This window comes from Anopheles stephensi, chromosome 2 (genome assembly GCF_013141755.1).
Source record: "Anopheles stephensi strain Indian chromosome 2, UCI_ANSTEP_V1.0, whole genome shotgun sequence".
NCBI classification, from domain to species: domain Eukaryota; kingdom Metazoa; phylum Arthropoda; class Insecta; order Diptera; family Culicidae; genus Anopheles; species Anopheles stephensi.
In genome coordinates, this window is record NC_050202.1 from 81,248,339 (window position 1) to 81,263,270 (window position 14,932).

General features: G+C 47.3%; 1 protein-coding gene across 1 annotated transcript in view; it reads right to left on the reverse strand.

The window, feature by feature from the left end:
- LOC118505554 (ATP-binding cassette sub-family G member 5) overlaps positions 1 to 14,932 on the reverse strand; it is a 35,573-nt gene that overhangs the window by 19,805 nt on the left and 836 nt on the right. The window contains exon 2 of the mRNA XM_036041507.1: positions 13,570 to 13,856. The gene's annotated coding sequence lies outside the window, so the exon portion shown is untranslated. The remainder of the gene's footprint in view (positions 1 to 13,569; positions 13,857 to 14,932) is intronic.

Below are 14,932 nucleotides of genomic sequence, written 5' to 3' on the forward strand. Positions count from 1 at the left end.
GTCCTTGAAGGCTTGGGAATGGGAAAATAAATGACATATCCGGTGGAATGAAGGAAGCGCTTCTTTTGTGGACGCTACTCGGACGTCCTCTGAAAGCAATTTTATGACGTAGAATAAATGCGGTGTACTTTTGACGATATAAATCGTTTACTGCCAGCTGGAATTTGTACAAATGTCACTCTTTTTGTTATTGCTTCACGTGGGATCGAATCGAATTTTGCAAGAAGAAGGTAAATAAGATTTCAACACGACCTTATAAACGCTTCATGGGTAGTAGATTAGTAAAATTGATTTCTGTTTTTGCTAAGCACTAAAGTGTGATAATCGTTCCCTATCCACAGCAAAATGCACGCATTTTGCCTTCAATTTGGCAAGTTTTGCTTTAAAATATCTACACTCCCACGGCCGTTGCTCATTTGACTGGAATGCGGCACCAATCCTATTTGCTTCATCAATCAACCGTGGGCTGTCAAACGGCGCCACTAAGAACCACTAAGCGGCAAAACAAATGTCAAAGTGAACATGATGCGCAATAGCGTGCAGCGTAACGCAAACGTATGACACGTTGGCACGGTGATGCGTCGGTGTTGTTTGCAACTTGCACTTGAACTACTCGCTCTCAAAATGGCACTGCTACATGTGACAGACTCGTCGCACAAGTCCCGCTGGATGGGATACCAGTTTTTAACTATCCAGGCCCCCCAAAAAGGAATGCAGCTCACAGCGGTGCTGCGTCCAGTTTTCGGACTGCAGCAGCCAAACCGCCAACCGATGCACGAAGAACGGTGCAATGCTGCGCTTATGCAACGGTCATGATATCACCGTTAGGTTTGATAATCTAAATGCTTCCCCCCCTCCTTTACGATACCGGTTCGGCACAGAAACCGATTGCCCGGGTCTTTGGTAACCGGTAAATTCAACAACCACTAGCCGTTGCTGTCAAAATGCTGTCAAATGTTGAGCGAGCTAGGCAAGGCTTGAATTTTTTTTTCTTTTGCGCCTGGGTGTAATGTGGGTTTTTGTTTGCTCTTTTCCCCCCTTTTTCGGAGCATCAAACACACCCCCGCACACACCGGGGGCCGTTCCACACGGGTAGCTTTTACGACCTTGAGAAGTGTTTTAGTGCAATCGGGTGCAGGCAGTGTTGTGCACGGTCGCGAGCAGTTCGATTGCCTTCAATTCGATACGAAAATAGAGTAGCCTTATGTCACCTGTTTCACTTTTTCCTTCTAATTTTTAATCAATTTGTTTTGGAGATTGATCGAAAACCAAGTGTCGTTTTGGTGTATCTCGAATGTCATCGACTGACAGCTTTTCGACCCTTCAATCCGGTGCTATAAATTTGCATAGTGTACTGTATCTTCCCGGGCTAGCAGCCAACGGTACAGCTTGCATATGCACTTCTGGTCAGACTATCACAGGCTAGTTAACCTACTTCGCGTACGATCGTTTATCATCGACGATACAGCAACGGCAACAGCAACAAATTATCGTTCGTATCGTTTACTTCGATACTGGAGCCATTGTTTTTGCCCGTTCAACGTTGGCATTTACATTCCCACGCAATTTATCTTCGTCCAGTGCCTTGGCATTCACCATTGAAACCCGACTGCCATAAAAAAAGCACATCTTTACCCGCCGCAATGCAAACTGCCCTGGCTCGGTACGACTACTACCACTACCACTGCTACGGCTCATTGAGAGCTTGATCGTTTTTTTTTGGCATAAGAAGAAAAACAAGACTGCAAACAACAAATAGCAAACTTCATTTAATGAGTGAAACCCTAATGCCTATGGGGCTTGCTCATTTTCTTCTGCCGGTTTTCTTTGCACAAAACTTTCCTGACCGTTTTGCTAACTTGAGATGATGGATATTAAATATTTTGATTTGCCTATTTTGTTTACCAGAAGGGAAGAAATTTTTTTCATCATGACACAACGTTGAATACCGGTAGCGCGGTATGGTCGGCAGCAGCAGCAGCAGCAGCAGCATCAACAGTCGGCATGAGTACCGAATTGGGGGCAAAGGCAGGAACCCATTAAAGTAAAAGTCTTCTCATTTGGAGAGGCTTCTTTTTCGTAGGCTTTCTTGTATTTGTTGGTAGTGTCTCAATCGGCACGCTAGGAAAAAGACAACCGTTGCGCGGGATCGCGATCCGTCCGGTCCGGATACTCCGAGCGATGAAACACAAGACAAATTAGCCCGGTGACGACCCGGCGGGTAGTCATGAACGTGCCGAGGGACGTTTCAATCGTGCTTCGATGCTTTCGGGCACGCAAACCACTGGACGTCTAGAAGGGAAACCGAAACGAGAGCACGGTAAGTTGGCCAGCCGGCTGTGTGATTTCGACGTAAATTACCGGTTGTTTGTTCCAGGGTTGAGCAAGCAAGCTAGCTCCAAAGCTCCGGAGCGCGAGAGACAGTACCGAGCCGCATTAGCCGAGTGCTTCCCAGATGGTCTGCGCTGTTCACGAACCACGCGTAAACACAGAAGAACACAAAAAAAGCTTTGACGTGTCACCGGGTTGGCGCCATACCAAACGGAAAGGTTCGACAGATGTTTTGCAAAATATTCGACCAAGATTGGTTGTTAAAAGCACGAGAGAACTCTTTCGCCTGGTTCTTTCTCTACCGCGGGGCGAACGATTTTCTGCGTGAGTCATCTCTCCATACGCTCGGCCGCTGTTCTTGAACCGCTTCGTGAAGAGTTCTCGTAAAAGCTACACAATCACGTTACATGCCACCATCGCTTCTCGCTTGCCCGTGCACGGTATGGGCATAAGCCGACGAAACGTAACTGTAAACACCTGGAGCGTCACATGGAACGAACCAAAACCCATACGGACGGTGATACGATTCAAGGCGGGAACTAAGAATCGGGAGTTACAATGGCCAGATCCGGGAGTTACGGGGTTTAGAAGCGTTTCGTTAGGCAACGTAGAAGTGGCGCGTATACTTTAGCCGTTAATGGACATTTAGACGTTTATGGCTAAACAGCCACAAATTATGGCAAGCGGATGGAGAGAATTTCTACGTAGGATGTGTGGCTCGTTTAAGGTTTAGGAACTGATAACAAACAATATTTGAACGCTTTTCTACTTAGTTTTGCATACGCCGTGTAGAAACCGATCGACAGGAAAATGTTTGCCTCACTCGCCTTACAGAGGAGCCAATGCCATCCCGATTGCCGTAAATAGAATCTCCCTTCTTTGTGCGTCAATTCTGCGAGCTGGCAGTAGGCAGAATCGCGCTTGTCGCCACACCACACTACTCGAACGATCGTTACCTCACACTGGCAACGACGACGAATGCAGGTAGAAAATGGCAATGGAAAAGCGGACCCCCCCCATTTTCCCGAACAAACATCGTACTTCCAACACACACACACACACAGAGACTCCGTAGCGAAGTGGATGGAACGAAACGGGCACCAGAACGTGTACCGTCTGCTTGCGTAAACTCGACGCGAAACGTAGAGTGCAGAACGTTTTGGAAAATCTATGGACAAAAAATCCGTGTGGCTGGAGATGAGTCGGAGCGACCATACTATGGGGGGGTGGGGGGGGGTATGGGGGAGAGAGAAAAAGTCGCTGAACTTTCCTGGCTGGCGATAAGAACCCGGGTTGGAATAGTACTAGTAATAATAGCACCTTCAGAGCACACGTGAAATAAGAAGCGTTGCAGTACGGAGAAGAGAAATGCTTCGCAATTTGAATTTCTGGTCTCCCTCGGTCTCCATGTACGGCATCTACCTTGTGGCTCGAATCGGCCCGACAGCTGTCAAAATTGTCAAACCGTAAACAAAACCGCGTGGCAACCAGGGCCACCCGTCAGCTTGAGCCCGGGGGATATGACGAGTAGAGGGATGCTGGGACGCTGGTCCAGGCATGGCAGGTTCAAGTTCGAGCATCAGTTCTAGCGTCGAGAGCTGGAGCAAAAAAAAAAAACTCCAGCAACTTCTCTATAAGGAGTTTGCGAGTCCCGTCTCGAACCATCCCTCCGATAGTTACATAGCCAGACACATACACACCTTTACAGCGAGACCTAAGCTGTGTGTGCTCTTTTCATCTTCCGCGAGTTCCTACGTACGCCCACCCATCTCACTTAATGGCAGCTTTCGTAACCTTGGGTTAGGTTTGCACCGAACGCAACCGCTTCCCTAAAGAACGCCGTGCTGTGAGCTAAGCGGTGTGTTGCAAGATGTTTCCGCGGGCACACGTGAACGTCTTCGCGGTGGCCGTCTTTATGCTCGCGTCGTAAGATTCGCTCACGTTGCGGGTGTGGCTGTGTGCCATTGACCTTTTCCCGTGGCGGTGGCGTCTTAGGTTTGGACGTTTTTTTTTTCTTCTTCGCCCGTTGCTCACAAGCACACAAGATTCTTGCCCTCCGCGCTTCGGTGGTGTGATCGTGGGGGTAGTGGAGAGATGGCTGTATGGCGCTTGTTTTTCTACTGTCAGCAAAAGCCAGTAGAGTGTGTGAATTTTGTGCAGTGGAAATGGTTTTATTAAATATTTGAAAAATAACATAAATTATTTAACAAATTATGAGCAACTTGATTAAACGAAGAGGCTTTTATCTTAGTAAATAGATTATTAAAAAATCTCTAAAAAAGTGAATAAACAGCAAGCAAAAATCAGTTATATTTTCCCTAAAAAAAAGGTTCCTCTCTTACCACTCATTTAAATCATTCGATACTCACACTTCACAATCAATTTACCAGCGATCACTTCAGCCTAGCTAACGTTTCAACTAATTGTGAGAGATTCTCTTCTCTTTTTTTTGCATGAAGAGCCTCTATTTCGAGCCGGTTTTTCCTCTGCTCCGTGCTTGTTATGTCTTTATTCTAATTCTACCTTTCTCCCGCGGCCTGTACGGTGCTTTGCAAGTGCGTTTAAGCATCATTACGCGATGGGATTTAAAGCGTCCAGTGCGGGGGAATGTAACTGTACGCAGCATTAGCAACTCATTCCGAACGAAACGAGCATCCTATCAAAATTAGCCTAAAGTGTCTGAAAGGCGTGTGTGTGTGTGGAAGCTGCGTGAGAGAATTTTGGCACCGATGGGCAATAGAAAGCAACGGCTTGAGAAGAACCTTTTACTGAAGTTCTTAACACGGAAAGAACAAAACACACGACAGCTGATAAACGTTCAATTTGACGATCGCTCTCACTGGCCGTGAATGGAAAGGAATGCCTTCGCTCTAAAGATAAATATTATTATCAAACGTACGAGAGCCACTTGAGCCGCGAGCCCTTTACGGTACGATCACCTCGCCCAGAACGGGCACCCGGCTCAAGTGGGGATGCTGCTTCGTGTGGTATTTTCGGTGTAAGCTATGGGAGAAATCCTCTCGAAAGAGTATTCGCACGCGGTGCATTCAACTAACCACCGTGGCCTTCCCGACTTTGCATACCGCCGGACATTCCTCTGGTGCCTAAGGGGAACCACGGGGAATCGATTTCGATTTTCGGACCGAATCGTGTCTAAAAAGGCTGGCGAGATTTATTCCCGCGAACCGGTTCCGCACGGGTTGGGCCACACGGTCGCGGCCACCGCCTTCACATCGTTTGCCTGTTTTCGGACCATCTCATTCCCAAGGGTCGACGATGAGGACGGATTGCGTAGGGAAAGTTGAGTGACCGGTCGAGTTGATCACCGGCCGACACAGTGATGGAGATGCGAAGAAGCTTGCTGTTGTTTGCTTGCCGCTCTCAGCTGAAGCTGGGCATGCGTTTATGCATTCCCAACTTTCGACGCCGTGGATAGGCTGGTGGTCGATGGATGTATAAATACAACCACTTGTCCTATGCAAATAAACACGCGACATGTGATGACTAGCGGTCGCGGTCAACATATGTCGAAAGTGAAAGAAAGTTTTTACTCCTCTATAAAGCCGTCTGTGTGTGTGAAGGAGTGTTTTATCGCTTTCGTGACATTTGTTTATTTGCTACAATTTGTGCCTCCCTGTGACCGCCGGGAGGAGGTCTTTCGATTTTTGGGGTTCGTTGTTTCGTGTCGCACAAGTCATTCGTATTTGTCACCGAGATAGCAAATGAGCTCGAACCCGGAGGGAAAGTCTTCATCCTATTGCGAGCGAGAAGCCGGGATCGAATTGGTTTTTATTTTACACGTAAATCAGCCATCCAGCGGGCTTGTTAGGCCCGTGGAGCAAAGACCGTAACAGTTTGGTTAGTGTTGTGAGGAATTAATTCAAATCTGGAGGTGCGAGGTGGCACATGTGAAGAAACAGTAGCTTAAAGCCGAAAGCGAACAATTAGCAATTTCTTGCTGATGAACTCTGGGTACCGGAACCCGGCCGGTTGACGCCCTACCAGCAGCAGTCTCCTACAGTGCGTTCTGTAAGTGCCGCCTTTACATCACGCATCACACGCACGGGTGTCCAATTTGATTCGCTCTACTAAGGGGCCCTGTTTCCGTGTGGTAGCGCCGTGTAAGAAATTAGTATCGTCACTTTTTTTTATCCTCATTCCTTAACTTTAATTTGAGCTCCATTTCCCCAACAACAAAAACAGGCTACCATTCGGAAGACAATGACAGCTGACCAGCAGGTGAGCATGGTGAGCGTGTTGGTGGTAAGGTTAGTTTAATGCGTGATGGATGATGTTACACGACGGTTTCAATTGTTGGAAACGGACGACCGAAAACCGTACCAGCATGTACGGTGGCAGTGATACGGATCAGGAGTTTGTAAAAGTCTTCACGCGTCAGGCGCACGGGAAGGCAGAGCTCGTTCTGATGTAACAGAAAGCGGCGATGATGGCACCGATCGTATCACAATCGGTAACTGTATCACGGGGAAAATAAGGTCAGCTACAGCCTTTTTTTTCTGACGATCGTAATTGATTCGTATAGTAAACTCTTTTGCTGAGCACGAATTCATTGCATTGAAAAATCTGAAATAATTTCATGTTAGCGATATCAAGTTATCACCAACCACAAATGCATCATTGTATTCATTCTCATAAATTACATTATCACTCCATTATGTTTTCTCGACAAAAAAAAAAAAAGAAAAGCATCATCTTACATTTAAATTTCTTATCTGCACCAGGCACAGCAGCCCGTAATGCACTATTCTTCCGAGATTGACCGAGAATAGCCTTCACGCAACGCACGGTACCGTTGACCAACTTTCTTTTGATAGCGCTCCGCGGTTTTTGTAAGCTAGTGCCCGAAATCTTCATCCAAATTTGAGGTCAAAGTTTTCCCCCCGCTTAAACAGCAAATCTCATCATCATCATCATCACCATCATCGTCTGTGGCCACTTGCTACAAAATCTTTCCCCCGATGCCACATCGAAGCTCCGATGGTCGGCCGTTATTATTATCGGCGTACTGTTCTACTGCTTGCCCCGAGGCGCTCGTTCGGAGAGCGTCCTCGAAACAGGTTCAATTGGCTGCCACAGAGCCACAGAGAAGGCAGTGAAAAGCCGGTACACGCAAAGCGTCCATTCCATTCGCGAGCTGACATCCATTTATCATCCACGTTCCGGGCGACAACGACGCCAGCCAGCCAGCCAGCCGGCCGGGCACTGTTACCCCCCCCCCCCCCTCCCCCCCCCCCCTACGACACCGGCAAATACTTCCCGATGCAATATATTAGTACGAAACGAGCATAAGCACCTCTTTCTATCGAAGCGGCTTGTGTGACTCTAATGCGAGGAGGTTCGTCGCTTGGGCCGCATGAGTCTTTCGTTTTTTTCCACAGCCACGTGTGTTTGTGGAAAGAACAATCGAATGCGCTTGTTTGTGGTGCAGTGCCGCACGAAAGCAATCGTGCATCGTGCATCAACCTGCATACCTGCATGCCACCGCCACTGATGTATGGTGCCGTGTTTTATGCGACGACATCCACCGCCAGACAACAGAAAGTGTCTTCATCATGTCTGTTTCCGTCAACCCCGGGTTGGTGCGAGTCGGGGAGAGGAAAGGTATGAATGTGGGAGGACTTCTCCCTTTATTACACTTTTTTTGTGTTGCTGCTGCTGCTGTTGTTTCGGGGGGAAAGTTTCACTCTCTTTCGCTAGGCGAATGTGAGAAGTTTCACTTTCGAACCGTGGCTCGTAGCTAAGACGGAAGGCGCAAGTGCGCTCCACCGACGCAAAGGGCTCCGGGTAAAGAGAGATAGGGGGGAGAGAGAGAAGGGTAAAATTTTATGGAAAAATGGCATCAAAAAACTACAACAACAGCCATAAATACACACACACACACATACTCACACAGAGTTTATAAGCCATAAAAGCCAACCTCAACAGCAGCCAGACGACAGCCGCGATCGATCGTATTGTTTTTCGATGAGCTATCTCCATCCGTGGCCTCCATTCGGTAGGAAATTACCTCCCGAGCCATCTCGTGCGGGGGAAAAGAAGAAAGTAAACCCTTCTTTCTTCCCTTTCCTCCCCTTATTCTTCCCCACATTCGATCGATATGAGATGAATGTTGGGCGAGAGAAGAAAAATGATACAGCGACGGTTGCTAATTGCTTTTGGCATTCCTTTGGTAGAAGACCCCCCCCCCCCCATTGCCGAGTACTGGTGGTTAAGAGGTAGAAAGGGCGTAAATTTGAAAAAAGGGTGAAAAGACATTAATGTGTTTTAATCGACCGATTGGATTGTGCGTGGAAACCCCGCCTAGAATGGGTTCCAGCCATCTCTTCAAGACGCAACGCCCATGGAGGGGGATTTTAATAGTCACCGACGAAAATAGTCAGACAAGTCGTTGACCCTTACTCACGTTACCGTTAAGGGGCTGTTCGCTGTGGTATGCTAATGGGAGGATGCTAGCGCGAACGTGGAGGGGACAATTTTGGCTTTGGGGATTTTTTCGATAAGAAAGAGAAGGGAGAATAAAAGATGTAGATTGAACTGGACATGGTTCCCTTTAAACGATCTTTGTCTGGGTTCGAATCTTCTTGGGGTGGAGATGCTGCAAGTGTTGAATGCTCTTCGTGGTCGTTTGAATGCTTATAGCCACCAAGCTAGCTAAATCTGGGCTTAAAACCAAACAGGTTTTGATGTTAAGAACGAAGAATAAGCATTAGAGCGATAGGTGTCTCAGTCCAAGACCGATCGAAATCCCGTACACTTGAAGTCTTGATGGATTTTTTACATCCACTCATTTTAAACCCCCTCATCTTGAGATCTGTACTCTTATAACGTTAGACTAATTTTCCACAGGCTTTTTGAGGGAGCAGTTCTTCATTCTATTTAATCACCAAACTAGTGGAAATGATGTCAGTCAAAAACCCGAAATTGGATCAACTAGAATCCACACCTGGCAGCCCCAGTTCGTACGGAACAAGGCGCGAACGATCGCGCACGACTGTGCAGCACCCGCATCATCGTCACGTTCATATTGAGCTCATCGAACCCTCATCATCATTTAGCCTACCGCACAGCACCCGTCAGATAACGTCCGCCAATGCTCCACACACACACACACACACACACACACAATTACCCACAGTAGAACACAACCCCCAAAGCTGCCCAGTTGGTGGCCCAGTTTCTTCACCATAGCCACAGCACAAATAAAAACGCAAATAATTGTGTGGCCAAAAGCGCATCACCGGTAACGGTTCTGCAAGAAGACGCTCCCCAGAAGCAAATCCAGCAACAATTGGGAACTCTTCCGGGTGGTTTTCCTGCTTTTCTTTTTGTTGTTCGTATCGGAAACATCAAATTCCCAACTTAACACGAAAAACAGCGTACGTGCGTGATCAGATGATCGATTTTCGGGGAGGTTTCTTTTGGGGGGCGGGGGGGGGGGGGGTGGAGGTTGTCTGCAAATAATGTGTGGTTTCACTTGCAGCAACAACATTCCCCCGTATGAAGGAAGGGAAGCAGAGGCTAGCTTTTACCCAAATTAAGTAGAAGATTAAATTGAGAGAGGCTTTCTTTTCACCCCAATCGCCACAACGTGTTTGAGGTTTAACGCCCCACACACACAATACATTCGATACAGACACACACTGACGCGGGGTGCGTAAACAAATAAACAATTAAGTAATATTTCAATTTACCCAATTTTACATGCACTACTTCGGAGGACCCGTGGATGATACCCACCGTGCTGATGCCGATGGGGCTTATGATGAGGCACACAGCACCCTCATCATCCACCCCATCTCTTGCACGTCGGATGGAGGTTTGAGCGCGGCCATCGTTCGAATCGATTTACGAGTGAGGCTCGCTGACGTCGAATCACGCCATCACCACATTGCCCCGTTGCAATTTGCATTAGCGTATCCGTGCATCGCATCTCCGATCGCTTTGCGTACCGGCTGGAAAATCGATCGATCATCTTCCATTTCCGGGCTTTCGCTTGGGTGTGAGAAGCAGCCTTACCGTGGGCCGAAGAAAAAGCGAACCAAACAAATTTGCACCAAACGTTCGCGTACATAATTTCTAACCAAAACAACTCGCAAACACACAGCCACACAGCTGGACAAACTGGGGGGGAGAGGGTGAGGGAAGAAAAGAAAACCGCCAAGTGTTCCGGTAGTGGCACGGCTGTAGCGTAATCTCCACTTCATGGGACCGTTCGGGCTCATCGGGATTGTGTGTGTGTGCTGGGTTCCTCGCTGATCGGCCGTAGAAATGGGGTTAGGTGGTTTTCCGTGCTGGTTGATTGTGCGTCTTTTTGGTTTGCTGCTCTTCTACCTTTTTGCCAATTTCGCGCACATACCACCATGTCCGGTACAAAAGTGTTCGGGCACGGTCATGCCCAAAGCACGGAATCGGTGCTGTAGATCATGCTGCTCGTTTTCGACCGGGCACCGCAACAAGTTGGTGGCGAGCTTTTGTGGGTTTGAGAGTAAGTTTTTTGAGTACAAAAGAGAAATTTGTGGATTGTGCCCTGGGGGTGCGTAGCCTTTTTGGCGATGCTACGCACGTCACCCGAAGGATCGGATTGCACATGGGCACGTTTGGTGTTGGGAATGTTGAATAAAACATGCGCCCAACTGCGTGTGGTAAAGTGGCGTGAGGAATTTGCATGAATCGTGTCGCAGTTTAATAGAATTTTTCCAAAAAAATAATTCGCACATTGTGATCGCCGTCATCGTGGCGTTGATTAATATTAGCCTAGTTGGGGAGTTTCTATGCACGCCTTGATGTTGGTTTCAATAGCTACTCACAAGAAGGGCAGACAACCTACGGAATGTATTAAGCTGATTTCACATACAAATAGTTGGGTGGTTGCTGAAAGCTTCATGGGCCGTAATTAGGCTTCATCCTTGAGCCTGGCTTCTCTATCTAATCCATCCAGCTTTCTATCTCTCTAAACCCTCTTAACTGCGTCCGTGAAGGATCATGCTCAGAATGATCTTTAGTCCCGCATGTGTGCAACAATAATGACTGAGCAGCCATGACGAGCATTATGAGCTGTCCGGTGATCTCAACATTTTGCACCGCGAACTAGACTTGCCTGGTTCCTGTGCGCTGGTCATGTCCTTAAAATAGTACCGGACGACCGGAGCCCGTAAAGTCTTGTCTAGACTATCCAAGTCCACAGAGAGTGCATTCGTTGAAATGACCGTGAGCGGTATCGAGTATTTATGGCGTAGACTTCGAAACAAAATAATAACAAAACCAAATTTTCAACCAAAAAAGGTCTTAGGACAATTAAGAGCTGTCAACATTAATCAACTAGTTAACCTAACTTTGCTATAAGGAAGAAATTGAACTAAAAATTTCATTTTTCTATTGACACTCAATTTTGGCGTTACTGATATTAAACATCCGAGGCTATCTTCTTCCTCTCGGAAGTGAACATTAAATAGTAACCTCGTTTTCCACTTCCTCATGGAAGCAACCAACACTTCCTCCACGATTGTTGCTAAATTCCAAAGCGTCGTTTGGGAACAGTTTCCCAAATTTAATGCATTCCGAAGGTCCGCGCGGTATTGTTTACCCCGTGCGCGGCACGCATTGTTTTGCTACTTTCCCGCTTCCCGAGCTCACCAAGGTCACACTGGTGAGCCCGTGAAAATCTTAGAAAACTGAAGCAAAAACCCAGACCTCAGGCTGAGGCAAGCGTGCGCCTTAAGCGGGACGTTTCACCCTTCGCAGCAATCGATCGTGGAATGCAATTTTAATTTCCAATGTTATGACCATTATGTTTTATAGTTATTGCCCTTCTAACGACCTGCCGCGGAATGCCAGCATTACATCCCAGCAGCTCCCAAATTGCCGGTGTGTATCAATCAGGTGTATGCAACCTTAATCGACCATGATGCACCGAGAATTGCCCTCTGGTCGTCGGATGAGTGGGTTTATTGAACGATTAAACGAACCGAGGGGGCTAAGGGCGCCACCCCAAGGTTGTAAAGGGCTCGCGGCTGCATCGTATCGTTGCATTGCGCTTGTAAAAAAGGGTGCGTACAATATAGTTTAAGACTCCCCAACAAAACACACCAAAACACAACGGTTTTGTGCAGCCGAGACAGGACAACCTTGCCCTGATGTTTGTGATAACATTTTCCGCAGCAACCGTACACCGTACGATTGTGCATTTGGTAATGGTTTTTCTTAATGTTTTTCTCCTAATAGCTTACACGTTCTTGTAAAACTAACACTGCGCGTGAGCACGCACCGGTGCGCACCGATTTCTTGGCCCGCTGCCGTTCGGTTGACCTCATTGAGGCTTCGGGCCTTTTTGTCTCTCGTGTGACGATAGCGTTTTATACGATGCCAAAGTTCGTTTGAACAAATGAAACCAAAACTTGTAAAGCAACAAAAGGGCACACACACACACGTACGTACGTGAGTTTGTGGTGTATGGCGAAAGAAGGGACGGCGGGAAATCGGTTTTGGCCATAAACGCAACCGCAACGCATTTCATCTTCAAAGACGTGCGCGGACGGCGACGCGATCATCTCCCGGGGCCCCAAGTTCAACGTCACGTGGAATGCGGAGCGTAGCGTCAAGTAAGCCACCGAGAGGGGGGCGGTCGTTTGGCACCCAGTGGATAGAGGGGTGGGAGTGAGGTTGAACTGTCAAGAAAAGCTACGCCACGGACGTGGTTCAGTTGCTTTCAGGTTCATCCATAATTCATGGACGGCCGGCTTTTCGGTTTCCACTGCGAGGCGATAGGAGGAAGGGGTTGAGGGTTGGTGCTGGCCGGAAAAGCTGATGCACCATTTCCTTTCATCGTACATCCCGCTTCGTACATCTCAAGCTCAATACCCGCGCTTGAGGGAAGACATTCAAACGAGCAAAGTAAACCCGCCAAACACGCATCTTTACCGAAAATTTTAAAACCTTGCGTTACTTCCATGGCATTTTGATTCGTCAACTTTAGGTAGACTCGCGGCTTGACCTCCACGGGGCGCTAACAGTTAAGCTATTCCGATGGGGTAACAGCGACAAAGCTTTGTTTTCGGCTTTTGATTTTGCATTTGCATTTTATTAATTAAACCCATCCCGTTAAATGATTTCATGTTTGTTGCTGTCTTGGTTGGTTACGCAGAAAGGAAAAGCATCGTTATCGTCACCTTAAGCCAAATTTTCATAATAATGTAATAATCGATCATTAATTTCACTTACCTTTTCTACCCAAAATAAAATTATATCCTCAAAGCGGCCTTGCTATCGTCTTCAGCCCGGTTGAAGCTCGTCTTCTTGATCGCTCCAAATCCAGCTACTCACTCAGTTCCGTTTGAGATTTAGTAAGATTTTCCGTTCAAACACTTCTTTGTTTGTTTTTCACCTTGTATTTTTTTCCTCCACTAAAACTTATTTAATTTGCGTTATTCAAAATTCTTCTTTCACTTTCTTAAAACTCCGTTCCGCGCACACCGGGCGGGTTCACATGGTCGACATCTAGGATAGCACTATGAAGCGAAACGAATGCAAGAGAAGCGTTAAAACAAAACCCCCACCGAACGTCAACGGAATGCCTAAACTGGACCACATTAATACGGTTGTGCCAATGGGAATCTCAGTCGCCGGCAGATCTTCGGGCGGTTGAAATTGATGATCGCACAGGGGCTGACCCGACGCCCGGCGCGAGGCTGGGTTTCACTCTTGACACTGTTTCACGGTCAGCCGGGAGGAATTTTCGGTCACTGTCGGTGGACGGGGTTTTTATTTCGGTTGTCGGTAGTTTTCTTTCCCGTCTCAACCACCACAAAGAAGGGTTTTGAACAAAAAAGCAGAGCTGACCGTGATCACTTTTTCACACCGAAACGAGGTTAACTGTTTTACATTCTCAGCCGTCGGGTAGCTTTATCTTCTTCCTTCTCGTTTTTTTTTTTTTGGCAAAAGAGTTTCGATTTTCACACCTGATTTTTTCTTCGTTTAACAACCTAACAGATTTACCTACATCTAACCTGCTCACGAAACCTGTTCGTTCCGAGCGGCAAACAAGCTTAGGACAGGAATTTCCTCGCTGCTATATAACACCGACCCGGTTAAAAGTATTCTTTCGCGGTCTAAGCAACGATCGAGCCTTTAATTCTATCCTTCGTTCGTTGTCGTTTTACCCGCGTTGAAATCTTTCTTCTTACTGTCGCCTGTACAAGAACCTGTCTTTGTGTGGAGGCAAGAACGACGAATACCCTCGGGTGATGATCGCGAAAGATGTCGCTCTTTCACTCTCACACACACATGTGTGTACCACTGATCGGGTCAACGGAAGATGCTGAATTGTTTAAGTGATCTCATCGCCTTCAGAGGATCGTCAATTGTGGAAGATCGATTTTCTTGTGATAAGTTTTTGAAACCACTTCAAAATGAGTCAAATGTTCTTAACCGCGAGTGAGAGAGAAGTAAGCCTCCCAGTGCTAAAAGCGCGTCCAACAAAAAGGGCCCATGCGTGTATGTGTGTGTGTGCGAACGGCTAGAACGAAATGAAGAAGAATGAAGCGTTGCGAAAGCTAAGCGATGCACCCATCCGCCCGCAACGGTT